The 24,475-nt window shown below is 35.2% G+C and overlaps 1 protein-coding gene across 6 annotated transcripts in view; it reads right to left on the bottom strand.

The window, feature by feature from the left end:
• The window catches only part of LOC105193894 (neurotrimin), a 186,232-nt gene that overhangs the window by 85,115 nt on the left and 76,642 nt on the right, over positions 1-24,475 (bottom strand). The window lies entirely within an intron of this gene.

The following is a 24,475-nucleotide window of genomic DNA, read 5'->3' as shown; positions in this document are numbered from 1 at the left end:
TTTAAGTACCGGGCTTTTATGCGCTCTAACGCAAGCGTACGAATGCAGCGAGAAGAAACACACGAGAATAAACTGACAGACTTGAAAGCTCTCTTAACGACATACTTATACTTTAATCTTATACATATACGCACTGGAAATCGCAAACTATTATTTTCACTGTCATGTTAATATGCGCATCTGACTAATTAACTGCGTGAGTACCGTTTGATAATCACAATAGATTCTTTCATTTTAGGAGCACTTCAAATTATTTTGCGTTATGTTCCCTCTCTATCTAGATTTTACTTTTTAAATGTTATTTTTTTATTTGCTCTCAATCAATCATTTTACGGTATTTAATCGTTAAATGTCAAACTGTCAAATCAATAGAATCAACTCAAATTTACTCAGCCGAATCGTGATTGGCAACCAATTAGAACGGTGAATAAATAACAACAATACTTGCGTGATATCTAACTCTTGTATTTTATAAATTGGATTTTTTTAACGCGCACGGATTTATCCTATCTTGAAAAATGAGTTAATTACTTATAAAAATTTAAATAAAAAGCACATAAAACGTATTGTGCAAAAAACTTAAAGATACGTTTATTGGTATAAATCTCTCTAGAGGATAAATCTCTCTTGGATAAATCTCTTCTATTGTATAGGAATAGTGTCACTTGAAGGGACACCAAATATTTGCCAAATATATATTACAAGAAAGTTATAACTAATTTTCGGGATATTATATTCTAAATGTACATATTGTATCATTGTATCATTAATCAATGCTTCTCACTGTAAATGGCGTGCTTCTCTAGCAACAATTTACATACGAAAGCACATAGTTCTTATTAGTGTTTCTATTTAGTTTAAACCATATACTATTGTATTTCCTAATCTTTTTGCAATTGCACTATGTAAAGTCTGCAAATTCATGGAAATTTTCTCTGCATGTTTTCTCCACGTCTCTACGTTGGGCGAATGGTACCACGTTCACGAAAGAACCGCAGCACTCGACAATCATGTATCGCGTTTTGCGATCCAACGTGTAAGGGCGCAATGCTAAGAAGCAGACGAACGCAAACGAGAAAACTTTAGAAACTTCGTTAATAACCAGACTGTTGTTTGGCCCTTCACACGCATCCTCGCCCACTCGCGAGCCGCAGGCAAACCCCTGATCCAGGCACCAGGCGATCTTACTAGACCTTAACGGCCGTCACGGGCGCGTTACAACAGAGCGATAATATTATGTTGGTAATATAATGCGCACCATGGGGGGACCCCTGTTATATTCTGATAATATCGAAGCGCGGCGCGTTCTATTGCACGCGGCGCAATAGTTCCGAGTGCATCGTAAAATCTGCCTTGTAAGAAGATATCGATTCTGAATCGTAGAGACGGCGAAAAGATTCTTCGCAAAATGACGAAATCGAGGACGATATAAGAGATAGACGATTTGCACAGCTATATATGTATTTATGCGTGTGTATATGTGTGTGTGTGTATATCTCACTCATAAGTACATGGAAACCGCGCGTTCAATTTGCGTGCAGTTACCGCAATATGTATCTGCTGTCATTTCGATATGAGAAACGAACTCATTTTCGCAACATTTCTTTCCGCAAAATAGCAAATATACATTTTTTTAATGCTTAACGCTAAAATAATTAATCGAATGGTAATTCCAAATAAAAGAAATTATTTAAAAAAGCAATTGCATGTAATCAAGTATAATTGCGTTTTTAATAATTAATATTTACACAAAATATTATTTTTTACCAATGGATTATTAATATTATACAATTACACGTAACATTCCCAAAATGATTAATGTTATTAATCACTTTACGTTCGTAACGCAAGTTTACGAATGCGTAATATTTGTTGTACCAATAATCCAATGAGTTAATTATCTAGTTAATATGTAAATTAGTAAATTGTTTACGTCCCCTGTATAAATAATTATTGAAATAAATAATAAATAAAAATAAATATAAAATACGATTGCACAACTACGGTAATATTTGTACAGACATAAGAGAAAGTGGCATCATACACACACACATTTGTATGCTAAAGATAAATGCTTTATTTTTCAAAGTGAAAACTACTTCTTTTTACACTATTATATTTAAATCGTAATTGACATATTTAACAGATAATTTAATACAACTTGAAAGAATATGGTAACGTCGATTAAACCTGTGTTAAACTATGTAACAATGTTCTGGCGTGGATCACATTAAAGCATTACATTTGTCAAACTCGTGCAAAGTCAATTTGCATGTAGGAATAAAATCGATTACGCGTATATTACGGCGCATCAGTTTAAATACATAGCTAAACTAATAAACATGCTTATATACGTATTCTTTCAGTTATGTACACGTATTGTTTAATTGGGAAAATCCACATCGGCGAATATATTCGAATTTCAATGACACCCACTTAACCAGATTTGTATGCGGTTGCATAATAATTTATTCCCGATCAAGCGCGATGCCTGCCCTATTTATTTATACATCCACTGTAATATTCACGTATCTAATAATTAGACTCTCGGCTGACTGGAAGAGCCACGTCAATCGGACGAACGTGACAGTCCCGCATTGAGCCCTTCAATTAATTCTCACCGGGTGGGAACGGTACCTGAATCCTACAACGTGTGCGTGCACCTTTGATAAACGAGTCGCATAAGGACGACTAATTAGGCAAGCACAGCGTGAGGCTGCTTGCGTGTACATTTGGGCAAGCTATGTATAAGCGTGCACGCTCATAAGCGAGCGTGCCCATGCACGAAGCCGCGTTGTACGTTCGGCTGTTTTAGGGGTCGAAGGGGCTACGAGACGGAAAGCATTGGGACGTCATTGTCTAACCACAACCCGAACCACCGTACCATTATTCAGGCACAAGGCTTTGACGTTTGTCCGAGATAAATTGGCTTGTGCTATAAGCATTGAATAAACAGCAGCACGCAAGTACCTCCCCAATAATACGAGGTGTTCCTATAGTTAGAAGAGACGGAGCATTGTCGATATATAGCACGTGATATATTTAAGTAAAAAAAAAAAAAAAAAAAATCTCGTTTTTCCACCCCGTGGTATTCATGGAATTTCGAGCTCGTATGTCATGCGATAGTTAGGCACGGCTAGATACTTTAGACACCGACGCGTCCTATCAGTAACTTCTGCTCGAGTTGTGCGGCTTTGCTGTGCAGCAGTTTTTATCCATGTCTCGTCGTAATTCTGCTGAGTCGTTACAAATATCGATATTGATGACACTATCATTATTTTTGATGAAGTACATTTATAACACAAAACATTACGTAATTCACTGACAATGCTCGCTAAAAATCGAAACAGTTATTCAATTAACAGTAAGTCTCTTTTTTTAAGTCCACCCTTTCTTATCAATAAAAACATAGCAATATATGTAAATATACATATATATTTTAACTTTTTCACAAACAAATTAAATATTTATTTTAAAAAGCAAGTATACGATTTCTATTTGTCAAATTCAAAGTTTTCAAATTTCAGAATTTCTTAAAATTTCCTTAAACAATTATAACATAAAACTTTGTAAAAATTTCGTTTATCAAAGATCAAACTGAGCTATCGATAAACACGTTAAAAAGGTAAAATAATGTAAAAGATAATTAAACTATTTTGAAACATTTCAAATGCTTTCTTTAGCGTGCGCATGAAGGCATTTTATCTTTCTTACATTATCCATAAAGCAAAGCTGTCTCTATGAGATAGCTGATCACAGCTATATTAGCTGTGCACATAATTCTTCCATTATTTTTTAATCATAACTTGTACTTTTTCCTGAATTAAGGATAAAAATTGCGATCTGTGCGAAACGTTTCCTTCTCGTTCTTCCAGCGCGGTATTCGTGAACCACGCGAAGACCCTTTCATGCGTGTCGTTGCAGGAATGTAACACAATATATTCAGATACGTATTTCAGAAAACAGATTATTTCCCTCGCGCGTATATTTCACGTGCATCAAATGCATTTTCGCTTCAACCGCAAAACGTTAGTAATTTTAATATACGTGAGTTACAAGTGTGCAACAGTACGAAGGCGAAATTGCGGGCCGGAGAGCCCGTTGTTTTTCCTCGCGTACATCCCGTAATGCGATATGACGGAAAATTGCATACGTTTTAAAGTTCGCTCGACAAACTGCAACACCAGGCGTGCTCATGGTCGCAGCCATCACATATTCATAAACGCGCCCTACATATAGCCATAGCGGTACGTGCGGTCACTCGTTCGTACGCAATTGCGGCGACTCCGTAATCGTAGAGAACACATTGTCATCCTTCTTGCGAATTCCTATACTACGTTTCTTACTATTAAGCGATGCAGTTTTGCCAGCATATAAACATCGCTATTACAACGTAGATTTTACCTGGACTAATGCAAATCACTTTCCGTGGCCAATTACGTTAAACGCCAACTATTTGCACGGAGCCGCCGCATTTGTACGATAAGCCCGCGAAAGTTCTTAAGGTTATTTCAACGAGGGCACGAATCCCTTCCTGAAAAAAACTCGAGATTACCGTGATTTCCCGGGGCGAGGGTGAACGCCTCGGAATGTGAAGACTGACTGGGTGTGGCTAGGTTCATTTTCCTTTTATTCAGTTCGCCGTCGGTGTAGTACGGAAATCTCAAACATGAAAGGGTCTCGTAGTTCCGCGTGAAATAACCCGAAACAATACTGCTCAAAACAACGATGCTACTGTAACAATACCGATGTTTACATCTTTGTAGAATAACACAACATTATTTTTTAACACGCCATGCTTTATCATATATCGTATTACATAAATCAGCAAATATGAAATTTAATAATTAAGATTGAATTATGAGACTATAAGAATTTATATGTAAATAGATAAAAACAATGCAAAAAAGATTGTAAAAACACTCTGCAACTTAATAGATAAAGTAATCAGCTAAATAGAAAAAAAAATGCATATTTATTTAAAAGCTGTAAACTTATTGATTCAAATGCATTACAATACATTACATTTTGTGATTTATCACAAACTCAAGTAAAGATGTGTAAACTGTGTTAGAAACGGCTGTAGGTTTTCTTACACAAATTAATTTTTCAATGAATTTAGAATTAATTATATCTTAATGAAAATTTAGTTCTTAATAAAAATCATCTTGTTTCATAACTTCTTAATCTTCAGCGGTAAATATTTTAGTACCCAAGTAACTAATCGAGTTCGTAAATAATAAATCATAAAGTTTAGTAAATCTGACGCCACCCAAGTTCGAATAAATGTGTATTTTTAAAAGCTTAAGTAGTTGATAGAACTGTAATTTTATAAAGTTCGCGCATCATTCCAAATTTATCATAGTTTACACTAAAGATTTTGTTAAAATAAAGTTGATTTAAAATTAAAGATTTTATTAGACTTGTGCATAACGCATAGGTAAGTTTATATGATCGATTTGTATATAAATAATTTGGATAATTGTACACGTGCTCTTTCTTTTATAATATGTGTGCATGATTCATCGAGCATCTACTTAGCGTATGCAAAAAAATTTTGTGAGTCTTATTCGTTTAATTCTGTCTTTATTTGCAATATATTGTCTTCATTTTTAGATAAACTCTGATCAAGTTGATTTTTGCCACTATATTCTTTTTTTTACCGAAAAGAAGATAATATAGTAGAAATTAAAAGAATTTTATGTGATATATATAATAAAAAAAAATAGTGTTAGTAAGTATGTGAGAAAAATAGTACAAATACTTTTCTAGGCCGATGATTTCAATTTTAACGATTGAGATCAGATCACCTCAAGAAAACTAACGATGGAGAACGATACAGATACTGCATGACAAAAACTCAACTAATAATGCAAACTATTCTGCAACTTATTCTTACGAGTGTTTTAATTAAAGATCAAAAACTTTACGAACTGCACACATCTAATATAATTGATTTCATAAAGACCTATAGTAAGCTAGATTCGTAAAATTATTTACTTTTTATTACTTTAACTTTTCATTTTCTGTAGTTATAATTCGGAAGCTACTGGCAGCAAAAAGCTAATGCCATTTTTTAAATTTTATTTCTAATGACCTCAAAATAAATAGAAAGTATTTCCATCTATAATTTTTTACTTTTCATGTATGTTTATGCATTTAATTCTTATGTCATGGTCAAGGGCACATTTACTTGTAAGTTAATGCGTGAACGTAATGCTTATCTTGCCTTTGAACTTGGTAACGAGCAATAAGGTAACCTAAGGGTGCTTCTCCGAGTATTCAGAATAGTTCGCGTTAGAGGCTGATTTCATGGACGATGTTGCTAAGTTAACATAACTACTCGCTCGTAGTTGACGTAATTTCAAGAGATGACAAAGGTCTCGCTCATAACATGACGACATATATGACGTTTCTTGGATTAAAGTTGCAGCTTTATCTCTTTTTACTATAGGAGAAAGTCGACATCATGACATACCATCATGACATTCTACACGCAGACGGCTATAAACTTGAAACAAATAAATGCATCTAAGTGACTTTATAATATGTTATTCACAAGATTTTGGGTCACTTCAATTTTCAGTAAATGTTATAGATTTGAAAGATAAAAGATTGAAAATTTTCAAGTAAAAATTTTCACTTTTTAAACATTTTCATCTTTTTAAACATTTAAAAAAAAATATATTTCATCTTAAGGCAAAGATCGCAACTTGGAGAACATAACCGCGTTAATTGAATATCAATAATGCCGAGTGTGGAACTCGAACGCTTATACCTGGTTACTTGCATTCTTACGTTCGAAGGAATATATAAAATCCTGGTTGCGAGGGTGGCAGCTCGTCCGGACCATCGAACAGAGTTATCGAAGCGATAGGGAAGCTATCCGAGGCTCTGTCCCTCCGTAATCCCGCCTGCTCGAGCTATTATCCCGGAAAAGCCAGTCGAACATCCGATTAGGAAAACCGAACATACGTTATTTCCTTCGCACAGGAAACGTTCGCCGGCTCGTTCGCAGCAAAATGACATTTTATCGTTATTACGTTTATGATTTGAAACCGGCGCCCATCGATCCTCTTATAAGCGAATTTGTTGCTGCAGTCTTTATCAATCTGAGGATCCTGCCATTCAATCGAGCCAAACTATAAAGAGCGATCAAATCGTCTCTTAAAACGCGGAAGGTGATTTATACCATATAAAAACAAATATCTATTTAATATAAAATATTTTCATAGTTATTGTAAAAGTATAAATAAATTTGTACACTATGCATAAATTTCTTAAGAATTTTTTGATTATTAAAAGACTTTTATTTGTCAAGAAATGCGCTAGAAAATTGACAACTGCGCACGATAATAAGCACCGATTAAAGTTAACAAGATAACTGCATTACAAGGCGTCTGAAATCGCGTTAGACTTCGGAACGCGAGCATTCCTGTGCGTCCTTTGTCAGAGATTCTTGCTGCTTCTGCGCGTGAGGTAAAAGTCTTGTAAAAGCTTCGTGACGACTTAAGCGGCAGCGAAATAGATGCAAGCGAGCGAAAATCCGACATTGACAATGGAATTTTTCAACGTTTTATTCTCAGGTGCTCGCTGTTTGTAATTGATAAATGGCGTCTCGAAGAAAGAGAATGAGCGCTACGGTTACAGTATACCCACGTCGCGAGTGAAGAAGGCAGAGATAGCAATAGGGGGTGAGAGGGCAGCGAGAGAGAAAGAGAGAGAGAGAGAGAGAGAGAGAGAAAGAGAGAGGGGAAAGAGGAAGGGGTGGAAAGCGGATAGAAGAGAACAGAGAACTGCAGTTTCACCGCATACCGGAAGACGAAGGCACGGCCGGTCTTGAAGCGTTTCATGGCAAACCAAATATTCGCGGTATGCACCGGCGTTACACGCCGGAATTTCCAGCATGAAGTCGTTATACTGCGAGACCACTTATAATTAATTGCTCTAGTTTATAATCGCCTTGCGGCCATTGTGACGCGACCGCTCGAATAACGCGGATACCTGTACTGTATACTTGCGTATCCGGACACGCTTTTATTTTACTTCGCTAGAGATTCGCATATTTCGCGCGAGGTGCGCTCTCGCGCTGATTAATAATACCCCCACGCTTATCACTGCCCGAGCACGGTCCAAATCGCCTCTCATCGACGTGTATCTGCGGAGGACAAGCTTCGATAGATTAGATAATACGCCACGCGTGTTTCCGCTTACTTGCCGCGCCTGCAATTAATGAAGCAATAACAAGCAAATGGCGAATAGCGAGTTTATTTCGCGACAATTGACTGGCACGTGACAGAGTGCAATAATTCGCGGAGACTTCATTAATGCTTATACGCTTTGGTGAGTACATTTTGGTTTCCATGTCAATTACAACACATAGACCATTTCATGCTAATTTCATGCGTCTCCACAGCAGATTTAATCAGAAATTTCCTATGCCGTCATGCGCGCGATAATCGAGATTTATTGACGACAGTTTTAATTTGAGCAAAATTAATAAAAAGAAAACTGTTTGCAATAAATACGTTCGTAATAAATCGTTTGTAATAAATTTGTTTCGTATTACGTTATAATATAAAAATTCAATGTGATACATTCGATTCATAATCATGGTTTGTTTCCTTTATGTAATCAAAATTTTTTTTTCTAAGAAATTTTAAGATAAAAAGTTTTGATATAAAAACCAAAAATTTCGCATAAATCATTAATTTTAATAGTATAAATAAATTTGATAACACATTTTTTATAAAAATTTTGATATAACTTCTAATATAATCTAAATTGTTAATATTAGAACTGCAATTCTAGTTAGAAGTTAGAACTGTAACTTGACAGTTATAGAAAATTACAGTGCAGACATTTATTTCTGCTAATTTTAAGACAAATATGTATTATAAAAGACTTAGTGTATTGCATATGTTGTAAGCTTTTTGCGAAATTAGCCTTTTTGAGATAAGACAAAACCTTTATGCAAAACGGTGCCTTTTGCAAATATAATGATCATTTTTCAATTAGACTAATGCCTAAAGTCATACTTAAGACGTTTAGCCTTTTTACGTAAAGCCTAAAATTATTAGCCTGCGTGGCAAAATGTTTCTCTCTTTTAGTGGTATAAATAAATGTCCGAGCGGAAAAGGGGCGGAGCCTCTCTCCCGCACCCCTTCCCAATATTCCTAACCCAATCCCACCCCAAATTTTGCTCTGTGGCCACACGCACATGGTCATACATAAACATACAGATGACCGCGCATACTCACGTCGCTATATTTCGCCAATATGATAGATTTTCTAATCTGTACATTCATAAACCTCATTTCACCTTAAACAGAAGGAGAGATGTGATGGACCTCGCTTCGTGTGAAAAGTCTCAAATCTATGTAGAACAATACATTCATAGGCCTCGTTTCGCTTTTAAGCAAGGAAGAAAATGGGAAGGATCTCGTTTCGCGGTGGAAAGTAGCAACCTATGTGAGACAATGCATTCATAGATCTCCTTTCACTCCGTAAATAGCAGAGTCAGTACTTTCCAAAATATTTCATGAAAACAGTACTGAACATGTTGCCACTCAAGCTGATGACTTTGCTTTAGACTTTACCCAATAAAGCTAGATGTTTCGTTAGTCTATTTGCAGAATGTGTATTATTAATCAATGGGGCTAATAAACCTTTTTGCAAAAAGTTTCAGTGCATTAGCCTAATTGAAGAATAATCGTTATTTTTGCAAAAAAGCGCCGTTTTGCATAAGAGCTAGACTTATTTCAAAAAAGCTAATTTTACAAACAGGCTGCGACACATATACAACAACAAAAATAAATTTATTAAGCTGCTATGATCGCTTTTATCACCTTATTATCTATTCTAATAATTATATTAATAAATAATATAATTACTAAAATTTGTTTCTTATAAATATATAATATGTATTGATGTTGAAATTATTCTGTAAATTTAAAAAATAATAAACCAAAGAATATTTTACTAGATTTCTCTTATTCGTAAAAAATCAACGAATAAAAGATTAATATTGAGTATAATTTTGAGATATTTTTTGTACGTAACATCTATTAATTTTTAGTTAATTTACATTTGCGGATTGTAATCGTTCTAATATGCAAATAATGAAATAAGCTTATACGTGTATTTATTTGTGCGTAAATTTTTAAACTTATATTTATGTATTTGGGACATACGGTGGGTCTTCAAAGATGAAATTTAAGCTCTCTGTGAATTTAAACGCAAACCGTGTCTCTCTGTATGCCTTCCGTCGATTAGATACGACTGCGGCTGTTTGAGTTTACAGATTGCGCCTGTGGTGTGTTAAAGCTACCTTAGCAAATTACCATCATATGTATTGAGTTGCAACACAATTTGATTTATCAATCCATAATTTTTAAAACAATCTATGTACATGCCTAACAATCACATTGCTTTAATAATAAATTCTTTAAAATAGAGTAAAATATGTTGACATGAAAACGTCAAAGTTGGAAGATTTTGATAGCAGGCGATAAAATTCGTTAATTAAAAATTACGTATCGATTTTTTACCTATTATTGACTTTTACCTCTAATTAACTTTGAGATAATCATGTAAAGAGATATTTTATTTCGCGAGAAGATACTTATCAAACGTCATGCAATTTTAGGTTTATTTTAAGAAATATTTAATGAGATGTACATTATACCTACATTTATTTATAATACCGGATTTCAAACACTTAATTTAATATACATACACTTATATCTTAACTTACATACATTTATCTTTTCAGTCAATGTTTATAGATCTATTAACTAAAATTTAAAAAAAATTTAATTTATTACTCAGAGATACAATGCGCAGCACAGAGGAGTTCTAACAAAAGTACGTTAATTTGTAATATTCAAATATATTTATGTTACAGCAATGCTCTAAATAATTAGTTTTTCGTGAAATAATTGTTGCTTTCATAAAATAATTAATTTCGCAACGTTCATGTAATAAATAAATACATAATAAATTGCTCGCCTAAGATTGCCTCGCTGTCGCCCAACGATTCTCCAGGCCACTCACTCCTCCACCTCCTTCCCACAAGTTCTCCTTGTTTCTTCGTGGCACTCACACAACACTCGCGAAAATACAGTTAATTACGATTACGTGCGCAGTAATCACACCAGAATACGGTACTTTGCACGGCACTCCCGACGTTAATCGCATCTCGACGCGCTCTTTATTACATTGTGACGAAAGAATAACGAGAAAAAACATACCAGTCCCATGAGACTACAACCCGCTCGATACCGGCAATGCCTCGCAAATTAACGTAACAAAAGCAAACCGAGATCGGCAGAAGCAGGTTTTTAAACAAAACACCGAGATGTATTGTATCGTAAACTTCACGCTCATATTGCGCGATACGATATGATCAATATAGTTAACCTACGGTTAATTAAAACGCGTAACAAACCAACCAAAAATGTACAATCAAAATTCAGTGTATGTTTCGATATACACACATCCAACAACATACATGAATTATCATTGTTATTAAATTACTCGGTTAGTATATCACTTTGCGTTCTTATTTAAAAAATAGTAAAATCAATCAATAATTCAAATGACAAATGCGATATATTTTAATTTTTAAATATCTTTAAAGATATAAACGTGACCCATTAGTCACATTACAATCGCAGTAATTTAATATAACAAAAATTTTTTTAGAACGTTTTTTTAATTAAAATTCTAATAATTAATTATATAATAATTACTATAATTATTATGTAATGACATTATATAAGCTTACACACATAGACACAAATATAGTAATTGTTACTTAAATACGTTACTCAAATAATATGTTATTTAAATAGTTACTCAAGTAATACAATTTTCTAACACCTTTGATAATCATTTACACGTTGCTATTATTATCCAAAGATAAAAATGGAATTTTTGTGAAGTTTTATTTCATAGCGTCATCTGAGGAGGAAAGGGTTGAAAAACTAATTGCTGAAGTTTTCCTCCCCCCCTCAAGCAACAATTTACGGCGACTCGAGCAAGAACACGATGAAGCAATTCGTCCGAGCAAATCGAGGCAATTAATATTCAGCGGTATAGTAAATTTGTTTTTAAGCTCCTGACGTAGATTGATCGAGTGGACTTTTAATATAAATATTACGTCTCGCAAGAATTGTGTCACTGTCAAACGCGCGCCACGCGATAAGACAATTTGCTGAACGCCTCGCGTAATAATTCACGTCGGTGATACGGATGCTCGCTCGTGATATCGATTTTGCTGAAACGACCAAAGCAATGCCTCCACCCCCTCCCCTCAGATTTTCTCTGAACTCCCAAACGAGATTCGCCTACGAAAGAATTCCGACTATCGAGCGAATTTGCGTCTGCGTCTCGATCCTGAGCTGTCGCATCAAACATTTATCTGAACCATTAAATATTTAGTGTCGCACCAGCTGCGAAAATCTCGCATTGGAATAGGACGACGTGCGTCCCATGGCGAAAAAGAGTTTTAACGAGAATAAAACGGGCGATGAAAAGAGAGCAGAAAAGAAGTATGTGAAAATAGAAATTCCGTTATCACAAGAATTTTGCAACACTCATGGAATCAAGACTGAGAGAACGCGGTTAATATTGTGATTTCCTAACAAGTTCGAGCATGTCCTCCTTACATAATATCCATGAACATCGTCGTTTTTGAAAATTGATTCTAACTTATTCAGCTTTACCGATGGGAAAAAGTGCATTTTTTCTGGCAGCAAAGGATTCAACATTGATCATCCCGCATATAGCGTTTTATATTTAATATTTACAACGTGAAAAACGTCACCTTATCACGTACAAATCCGGTGACTCGCGTCTGACTATTTTTTAAATCTTAAAAGTGGTTTAGAAAATTTCTAAAAATTTATGAACATACTTTCCAATTTTTAGAATAAATGTCTTTATTTAAAAAAAATAAAATGTATCTATAATTTAATTATCGAGAACTAATTGTGTAGATAAAAGTGTTATTTAAAAATAAAATACTCGCAATGATTTTTACAAAATTTTCACTTTTTACAAAAAGCCAACGTTATGTACAATCGTGAATCACTAGTTCTCGACACAAATCAACTGAATGCTGTTGGCAAGAAAATCGATGATCTCGATCACATCACCGCACAGAAGACTTCTCTACCACAAACTTCTTTTATGAGGGAATAAGAAGTGGGGGACTCTTTGAGATTTCGAGAAACTTCCATGAATAGAAATCGATCAAACATAAGTTACACAAGCGAAAGGATTAATTTGTTCGTCGTCGCGTTTATTTCAATCAACGTCACCAAAATGATTTTTGGCTTTTTACCTAAACGAATGGAAATATTTAATGTGCTTCAAATTTGGACTTACAATTAGTAGTCAAATTATCTCTAACCCATTAATTTGTTCTATAAGTTATAATTTGAAGGTATATTTAACAGACATGTGCTAAAGTTGATCAGTAACATATTGAATTTTCAGCTTTAAATGTTATATTCTATTTTTGAAAATAATTAAATCAAGATTATTTGTTTAATAATTTAACAAGTAGTTGTTAAATTATGTCGTTACTTTCATAATAAGAAATCTTAGTACAAACCTTCAAATTTTATATTTATATTTAAAAATTAGAATTATAAAGAACCAATTGAGAAAATATATGTTAATAGAAAGCAATTTATAATAACGTTTCCATTGAGACAACTATCATATCATAATGGAAATTTGTAACTTAACATATGTTATTTTGTTGTGTTGAACTTTGCGATCTACACAAGTAGTCGTTTATGATAACTCTGCTAACTAAACCAACGGGCAACAACAAAGTTACAGACTTTGTCACTGACGTCATTTTCACTAAGCTGTACAAATTTCAAAGAGCATTTCAACACTGTAAATATTTGTGTAAGCAATACTCAACTCTCTACGTGAACAATTTGTAAATGAGAAGATACGTTTCACTTTTGTAAATGTACAAACAACTGCATAATTGCGTATAGATGTATTCCACATTTACGCGAACGAGAAAGAGGTTGATCGCTGCGCAGGCCGGCAATACAAGCGACATTTCGATTTAAGCTTCTTACCGGCATTGCAACTCGCTCGATGCTCGGCTCCGTAACTGACGGAATAATACTGACTGTCAAAAATGACAGTGTTATCGGTGATAACATGGGCTTTCCGGACGACGGATTAACGAGTCACTCAGGATTTCGCGAACAGGGCGCACGGTCGCGATAGAAAGACAGGGAATGGAACAATGATAACGGGCTGAGCCCTAATCTGGGTCCATTAGCTTGACAGATGTAACAGTAAACACGATGCCGTTGTGATATCGGCTTGCAAATTACAACACTCCCACCTGGAGGACTATGATAGACAGGTCTGCACCCGGCTGATTACGGGGTGGCGGCCTGGCGAATGGAGGTCTCGCAGAATGAAGATAATACGAGGGCAATTAGTTCTCGAGTAATACCGCGACGTCGTCAACATCTGGCCCGCTGGCGATGCGAGTGATTTTTCCCCGAGTCCCGCATCATCAACGGCACGAATATGTCTGTTCCACAGAACCATTTGCAACTGGTGCTTGCAAATGGTTAGAAAATTGGCACGATCATACCTTTTACGATATGATCACAAAATTAACGTGAACGGAAGGAACAAACGATAGACAATATGGACATTTTAATTAACGCGAGAATCATAAAGATTAACTAGTAAACTAATTTAATGTAATGTATTAATTTTCACATAAAATATTATGTGAAAATTAATACATTACATTAAATCTACTCTATAAATTATTTTCAGATAGTTTACACATAATCAATCTAATGATAAAAACTTAAAAATATTTAATAAATTAATGGAAAATATCTCAGAAATTATTTCATAATATAAAACAAAGTACTCTAAATTTATTATACTTTACATCATTCATTTACATATATTTTGTGATCAATAATTATATATTTTTTAAAGAACACATATCAGAAAGAATCTATACTAAAAATATTTTTTTAAAATTTGCTTGCATGAAAATACCTTATACACAATTATTATTTTATTGTCAAAATATTTTATATAAATTCAAATATAAAGTTTTCATAAAAACTATAATTTTACTGTGCTCGAAAAAGATTACAAATAGCGATGAACAATTAACGCTGTGCGTAAGCATCAAAGTACGATAAAAACAATGTTTCAGTGATGCTATAAGCAAATGGTGCGATGGTGCGCATGAATGTACTATGCATGAAAATATTAGCATTTATATGTAATACCGTACAATAAGCTTCTCATGCAATGCATTTAATAAATAAACCTTTTCATGCTTATATAAGTATTAAATTCGTGCTTTAATGGACTTTTTAAATGTTAAAAATATATCCTTTTTTATCCTTTAGATTGATCTCCTCAATGATACTAATATTTATAAAATCGAGTCTACATTAAAATATAATAATCCATAAAATCTATACAATGTTTTTAGATTAAAAAGCTTTTTATTTGAGCATATTCATAGCCTTCTAAAAATTTTAAAATATAACATAAACAACGGGAAAGCCCAAAAGGGATATTAAATCGAGTTAAAGTTTGTGGAAAAAGTTATATCTTTATGTCTTCTAGACTTTTGTATATCAAAAAGATGCGTAAAATACTTTCTATCTTAAGAATATAATTAAATGTTCTTATACTCTACCAAAGTTTTCATAATTTCACTATAAATTATTTCATAATTTATATATACATTTATTATATAAATACACAGAAACAAAAAATTTCCTATAAACATGATTAAAATAAAAAAATTGTTTATATCGCGTCTAAAATGATTTATGCGCGCGAGCATTTGGAATGATTACTTAATGTAAATTAAACTGCGAAGATATAAACCTAGATTCTTTTCATTGTTCTCTCAACGACTGATCGGTTTTACGAAAGTAATGTTTCTACGACTCATCTGATGTAACCGTAAAAAGTGAAATGTGTAAAATCGCCGTAAAATATAAAATCGTATCTAAAGCTCTTCAAAGCTTTATTACATATCTGATCTCGTCTCCGCACGCACAGTAGTGTTCGAGGGTAGTAAGATATGCATTATTCACGAAAGCAACCGGAATATCGTCTCCTCTCTTAATACCGCCCCATGTAATTCTGGCTCTTGTACGTGCTGTAGTCTGCCAGAAATGTATGAAACTTATCCCACTTCATCCGTTTAGTGATCTGTAAACTATAAAGCACGCTTCCCTCTTATATTTGGTAAACGATATATATTTTCCGATATAACTCAAACTCGTAAAAAACTCGTATCACGTATTGGGGGATTACAAATCTACAAATTTGATTTTATCGTTTGTCTCAAAAAATAAGAACTTTCATCCCACTTTATGGGCGCGTGATAATTTCACACGAGTTTGCGGGAACGTGTTAACCAGCCTGCGATTATCCGAGTCGCGGGGGCAGACGAAAATGGCGCAGCATTAAAACGCACGTCAGATAAGTGTGGGGTCGGTGGCTCTTATCGCTTTTCCACAGACGCGTGAGTCGTGATATTGCAGCGGAGCAGCGTGTCTATTTTCGGGCATTCTCAAATTTCGGTGAGGTTTCGACCGGAGGTAGCGCCGCGATTTCATGGCCTGGTCGATGAAATACAAGCTCGCGACTACATGGATAGCGAGGGAGCGCGAACAAATGTATCCCAGGCACAGCCACGAATCTCGCCGTGAAATTCCAACGCATTTCCCTCGGACACAGGAAAGCGGGAGGGATACATGGCAACGTGTGCGCGCAAACCCCGACTTTTTTACTGCTTGTTTAGCTCGCGCGAATGACCCTTTTGAAGTTAATGCCCCATGAGCGTGCGCGCCCATATACTAAAGCAGTACGATTGTTGCCGGCTGAAAAATTCATCGGGCGCGTGCACACGAAAATGGGGCCCTCGTCGACAGTGAAATCTAAATTCCGCTTGTACGTCGTTCGCCAAGTGCGCGGACGCGCGGCAACGACCGGTCACATGACGATTCACTCTCTTTTGCCAAAGTGTTGAATTATTAGCCAAACAACGATGGTTGGGAGAAAGAATTCGATTTCAAACGCACAACGCGTTATTTTATATTACGCAGCGGATGAATAACTTCCTCCATTTTTAATTTTTCGCGTACGGTGGAATATTTATCCTGCACTTTCCCACATCGCGTAAATGTCCGCGTACGTATCAAATGTCATTTCCAATGCTCATAAATACGTGAATATTATATTTATATGTAATTTATCATTTTAACGAAACGATTGCAGCTGCACTCTCGCATAAACACTCAAAGAGGCTAATGTGGCAGTAAAAACTGATTATCGTGCCGATATTCGTTAAACCGTCAACATCGAATGCCCTCTGGCAATTGGCAAAATGTAACGAGCGAATAAAAACCATCCTCGATTGACATTGGAGCGAGCCGCGGCGCGGCGGAATCTTCATACATCGCGGAACATATCCGTTCGATCATCGCCACAGGGGCGGTTCAATTATTACCTATTTCGATGGCGCTTCGCGCTGCCACGCTATGACATTATACGCGAGCCGCATGACACGTTTGTGCACCGCGGTCGCACCCCGGCGAACGTTAATCTTTAATCTCCGCTTCTTTCGCACCCCGCGGGAAAGAAAAACCAGTCGAACAGCCGCTGTATTCCCAAGGCCGAGAGCCGTTCAGGAAATTGCGCGCGGGCCCGAGCCGGCTCGGGTTTCCAAATTGCTTTACGATGAGATAATGGAGCCGGAACGTGTGTGCACGTACGTGTACGTGTGCACGCGTGCGTGAGCGTTCGCGACGAATTGACCAGAAGAGGATTGACTGCCGGACTTTTTTTTTTTATCGCTGGCAAATTCCGCGGGCGTAACGCGGATTCCGGGTCGAGCTCCATTCGATAACTGACCGCATTAACGGTACCGAAACTTCGTTCTGCCCCTTTTCATCCCTTTTCCAACTGGAAGAAGAACGGGTTAAGCGGCGCCCGTACGTTCTCATCATCCTGAAATTTACGCGACGGCACTAAAGCAAATTACGTTCCGCGCCGAGTTCGCGGGTTGTCGGGCTCGCATAAAGAGTTCCTTCCTATGCACCACCCTCGTGCTCCTCGCCGCGCCGCGGGCTACGTCGCCTGACCGTCGTCTCTCACCCCCGCGCTATTTGGCGAGTTTTTAAAACCGTCGGATTATGTGCGTCCGGAACGGTAATTTGGCCACTTATTAAAACGTTGTGCAGTTACGTAAAGCTCGCAACCCGTTGCGAGCTCTCTTTCCCGCCGCGCCACGACGGAGAATTATTGCGTGCCAGAGAATAGCGCGGCAAATGGAACGGGCGATTCACGCTTCCGACGTGGACGCGTCCAACGAGAAATCAGTAGAGAATTTTCATGGCGCAGAGAAAAAAAAAGAAGCACGTCTAGCTGCCTTCTGCTCTCTCGTTTATTTGTAACAAGCAATTGATTTGAGAATACGCCACGGCCTTGTCCCAAAAATAAAGTATTCGAGCAGTCGCCTCTCTCCATTCACAGACTCATTTATTGTATAAATAGATCTGTTCATCTCTAATTCGGAATCAGTGAAATTTTACTAATTTGCAATACTATACTTATAACTATGGTTACCAGTGATCTTCACTGTCTTTCAGTAATTTCGATTAAGAGAGAGTTACTCTCATTGATCGAAATTAGTGTTACTATCACTAAAAGACGGTATGTCTCTCTCTCTCTTTCTATATATATATATATATATATATATATATATATATATATATATATCACTGAATAACGTAGTTGTATGTATTAATACAACGTTTTAATAAATAATACACTGATTTCGTTTTAGAGAGTAGCTTGCGGTATAGAAACCGAATGTATATTAGTCAAACGTGGAATTATATTAAACTGGATTTTTTAAATATTCACTACTCACGTCCCCTTATATTTTCAATTGAGCTCTGATTCCAAAAATTGCATACGGCTACTATCTTCCATTATGGCATTATATATTGACACAGAAAGAGGCAAAAATGTGATAAAAGTTAAAAAAGTTATATTCGAGATGGCTTTTGCAGAGATAAAAACGTTATTCTTTATTTTCTTGGCTATTCTATATTCTCGGTGAATAATTAAATTATTTCTCACAATTAACCCAAAAGCGTTTCTGCGTTAATTAAGCATACGGTTATTCTTATCCCGTTAATATTTTAAATTTCTATTTTCAAATTTAATTATTAGTTTATATGAACATGAAAGTTATTAGAAAAATTTCAATATGGCATTTTTATGAAAAAAATTAATATTAACATTATTGGATTTTGCAAAAAAAAAAATTACATTATGTTTAATACATACGTAGGAATTTGATACATATCTTGAATAAAATGACATGTATGTAATTTTTACAACATTTTTTAAATTCATTGTTCACGTATTAAATTGGCGCTTTGTAATTAAAAAAATCAAACTTATCACTGCAAAATAAGTTTTATTATTACTATTATTGTAAATAATACATTTATATGTACGTTTTTTTAAATGCCATAACAAAAGATGTTTTTTATACAACAAAATGTGAAATAAAAACAAATAGTATTAAAATAATATTTAGTATTAAAATAATATTACATTTAAAAATAGATTTTTTTTAAAACTTATAAAATAATAAATTCACATAATTAATACATAATGATCTAATAAATCAATAAAAAGTTTAATTTGACAAATTATAAAATTAAGTATTTTAATCGAAATTCACAGCAATTAAGTTTGCTGATGATTCTGTAAATGCATAGAGGATTGATATATTCGATGCTAAAGATATTACAGTTCGAAAGGGATAACATAAATAACGTTTTAGAAAGGTGATATGTCATTTGCCATACATCTTCCATCTGTAGCGTACGTCGAACATTGAATTCGAAATGAAATGGTTGAATCTTTCAACTCAAAGTGGAGAATACAATCGTGTCGTGAATTGATAAAATTTGAAATATTTATCAATTTTGTCGATTCTGCTCTGAATTAAGATCCGCTCAAATATTACAGATAAAATTGATCTCGGCACGCAGTTAAAAGACGAATATACATCTGCTAAAATTAAGAAGTGACATTTTAAAATGAACCATTTAATCATGAGCAAATGGGATATTTAATTTGCGCTTATACCCACGCGATCTACAATTTCTGACGCGATCACCACCTACTCATTTAATTCCCGTTGTAGAGCAGGCGGAGCGTAGCCGGCGAAAGATAAGGAGTCTATCCCTAGTACATATCCCTACGTGCGCCACGTGCAGGACACAGACGGACGCGTGTGTTCGCACAGGACCTAAATCAAGAATTTGCGGAGGGTATATACGGCACGTGGATGAGCCGTAGCGATGCGCCTAACCACCCTCGAAATAGGAGAAATCCGCATTGCAGCTAAGTACCCCGATAGATCTCGTAGCCAACCTGAGAGCACGGGAGCCGGGCGCGGAATTAGCTATTGTTTCGGCCTATGACTTTCGGTAAGAGGCTGAAATTCAGTAGGAACTTGTCGATGAAGGGACTACAACAACGACGTTTGTGGAAGCTTAGCGTGAACCCTAGGAAGAACCCTTCCATCTCCCTTCCGCCCTCTCCTTTCCTCCCAGAGCGGAAAGACGCCACCGTCGATGGAGAGAAACGTCTTCAAATGTGATAACCTGACTTAAGTACAATCGGGGATATGTAAATGGCGCCGCCATTTAGAGAGGGAGTGAAGGAGGGACACGACCTAAACAGTCGCCGCAAACGGGTAGACATCGGTTTGTCGGCAAATAGATCTCGGCTAAATCCGAAGGAAGGTTACGGAAATCGCGGTGTGGTTGCCGGTAGAAGCTGAAGTTCCTCGTAAATGAAATCCTCGGGAACGAGCGGAAGAGTTGATATCGGGCTGGCAGTACGTTAAGGGAAGGAAAGGTTGCCACCAGTTTCACGGGTAGATTCGCCGCGAATTTGCATTATAAAAAAAAACGGCCGGTGCCTGAGCTTGAACAGCGAGTCAAAGAATGCGTATGTAAATCCGGTGAAAGCCGTAAATCGGAGTATGCATGCTTACATTCTGTCGTGAAAAAGACATACGTCTGGTCTTACTTACGAACACGCGGGCAGAAGTATACAAATAGTTCGAATTTGAATCGAACTGAATCATGGTGTATTGAATTCGTCTTCAAATCTGAAAGATTTGAATTCGAACAGTTTGAGAATCTTAAATCATCTATGGATAATTAAATTTCGAATTGATTGCCTATTTCGGTTGTTTCGTTTATATTTCTTGTGCGACTATTTTAAATCAGCGCATATCACGTATCGTCTATTTCCTGATTGTCTATTTCCAAAACTTTTCTACTATTTCTAAATTTTATAAATTATTTTTAAATTTTAGAAACTATTTCAAAATTTATATACGCGATGAACAATCATTTTTGTAAATTTGTTTCAACATTTTATAAATAATTTGTATCTTGATTTTATAAAATAAAATTTTTAAAATAAATGCTTCATAAAGTTTATTTCTTCTATTCTGAAGTGCACTAAAGTACTTTAGTAGTAACATTACAATTTGTACAATATGCATTTAATATTTATTTATAATACCGTTATTCTATATTTAATATAAAATTTTATTTAACATATTATTTTTTGCAATTATTTTCTAAAATTTTTACGTGAATAATTTTTTAATCTATTAAAAAGGATTTGAAATGTTAAAAAAATTTAATTACCTTTAAATTAATAAATAATGTAAACCCGAAAAAATTTGATTCAACTCGTTTTTGAATTTGAAAGGTTCAAATTCAAACAGTTTGAGAATTTTGAATTATAGAGGTATTGATTTAGAATCAATTGTCTACATTTTGATTGTTTCGTTTATGTGTAATACGACAATTTTGAATCAGCACGTGTATTAAAATACTATCACTTTGATAGTAACATTATTGTGCGATATGTATTCAACCTTTATTTATTTGGAGTCTAATACACTTATTGTACACAATACCTATTATAAATTTTTAGCATACATTTGTAATAACTTTCTAATATTTTAGCAATTAATTTTCTCTATTAAAAATCTATTAGAAAAAATTGACAATGTCATTGAAAATACCTTTAAATTAATATTTAACGCAAATCCGGAAAAATATGATCCGAATTCGATTCATATTTGACTCAAAGAGATTCCATTCGATTTGATTTGACGTGAAAATTTCAAATTTGATTTGATTCAATTTCGCATATGTGATCAAAATTTCGATTTGATGCTATTTGACTTCACAAATACGTGATTCGCACACCACTAGCGCGTGACTCCGGTTCGTGAGATAAATGATGCGGCGAGTGGTAAGAATCTCTTCAAGACAACCGTTCTGTTCGACCATATTTTTTTATCAGTTCGTACATTTGCAGAGAGAAATCGGATTTTGCAATTCGTTCTAAATTCTGAAATTTTAGATTCCCCATTTAGTAAACTTGTTCGCAGACCGCTGTCTTTCGGTCTTTCTATCTTGTTTCCGCCGCAGTTCGGCGGAAATACAAAAAAAAAATAAATAAATAAAATGCGCGTTTCATGTCTCGTCAGGGTCGTGCAAAACGTGAGCATATAAAATGCAATTCGTCGCAACAGCATTGAATTGCTTCCCCTGGCAAAAATATAGCGTAAAGCGAGCATAAAACATAAAAAGCGTATGGAAAGAGTGATGAAAGCGTAATCGAACTTTTTAAGAACGGTAAATTGCAACATCGAAACGCTTGTATGTCGCTTCAAGAAGCTTCTTATTTTCGCTAGGACCGTACAAAACGAATAGAGGAGAAGAAGGTAATACGGCACCTCGTACGGCACCCATTTTTATTTTATAATAACTTTGTTAATAATTAATATTTTATATTAAAATTTGAACAATTACATTCGTCAAAAAATTTTTTAACAAATTCTAAACTCAAAGTAATGAAATATTTAATTAAGACGTAGTATAAAAATGTGACGCATTGCAATAAGTGGAGGAAAAGTGATGGTATGGCTAATCCAAAAATAAATTTAATAAATTGATTTAATTAAAAACCACACAGCATTTTGTTACAGAATTATACATTTTTAATTCTATAACGCTGGAGCTAGGAGTTCAAGACCTAGCAGTCGGCCAATAATTTATTTATAACTTGACTTTCAAAAGGGCCTTTTTTTAAAATTTTACTGGTAACTCTCTAATGTTACCCCGAAGGTGTGTGTAAAATTTAAAAAAAGGGCCTTCTTAAAAACCAAGTTATAAATAAATTATTGTCAAAAAAAGCAATTTTCCGTCTGTCTTCGAAATTAATTTGTTTATAATTCGGTTTCTGAGAGGACAATTTTTTTTTTATTTTACTGGTAACTCTCTAATGTTACCCCAAAGGTGTGTGCAAAATTTAAAAAAAAGAGCCTCTTAGAAGCGAGTTATAAATAAATTATTAGCCGTCTGCTAGGTCCGTCTGCCAGCGTCATTTTAATTTTCTATCGTTTAGAATTTTTTTGATTTAGAATTTTCCAACATTCAAAAACATTTAGAGATAATATTTTATCTTTGTTTAATATTAAACAACAAGGTTAAAATATCTCTAATGTTTCTGAACACAACTCTCTAGAGTAATAATAGATTTAAATTTCTTAAAAAGCCGTATTAACAAAAGCCCATGTTATTGTTTAATTTTGTGTAAATCGAAATGTGTACAACCGAATAAAAGTTAAATAACAAAAGAACACTCGAGTTTGCATAAATTCGTATGATAATATGCTCCAGATTTTAAGAACAATAGAAAAGTATGTGTAATTAAATGTTAAATTGTACCTTGAAAAAGTTTCTCGAAAGTGCTCAAAAGTAAAAATGTTTTATGACAATTGCCAGCTATTGTCTATAGGCTCATTAGCGCCACTAGAAAAACGGCAGGCTTCTAAACGAATAATTCCAGAAACAATTTGTTGGACTTCGTCACCTAACAACGGAGATAATAGAAATAGCCGTAATATTTACAGTAGCTACATCCTTCTTCTCCTCTAATTAGTATACGAATGTAACGATAAATATTCACTCACCACTCGATCGACGTCGATACCAGCGTTCTTTCTGAACAAGTTGCTCTCCTCTCTCTCCATTCCGGTCATCTCTGTATGGATATGTCTCTGTCTACTGACGGATTCTACATCGTTTCGAGCACTCGTACGCAAGCACGCGACGGCACTGATTAATATCAACTCGACACTCGCTTTGGACAATACAACACCCGCGACACGACTCCGGACAGACGAGATAAACGCGAAACGTGGAAATCACCTCGCCGCACGGCGTTCGTTACGCGATCCGTTCGCGACGACTTGAAGTATGCGGCAATGCGGCGACAACTTCAAGCAAGACGCTGGACATTCGCGCCCGCC

Source organism: Solenopsis invicta, chromosome 6 (assembly GCF_016802725.1).
Source record: "Solenopsis invicta isolate M01_SB chromosome 6, UNIL_Sinv_3.0, whole genome shotgun sequence".
Classification (NCBI taxonomy): Eukaryota; Metazoa; Arthropoda; class Insecta; order Hymenoptera; family Formicidae; genus Solenopsis; species Solenopsis invicta.
This window is presented reverse-complemented; position numbering and strand designations above follow the sequence as displayed.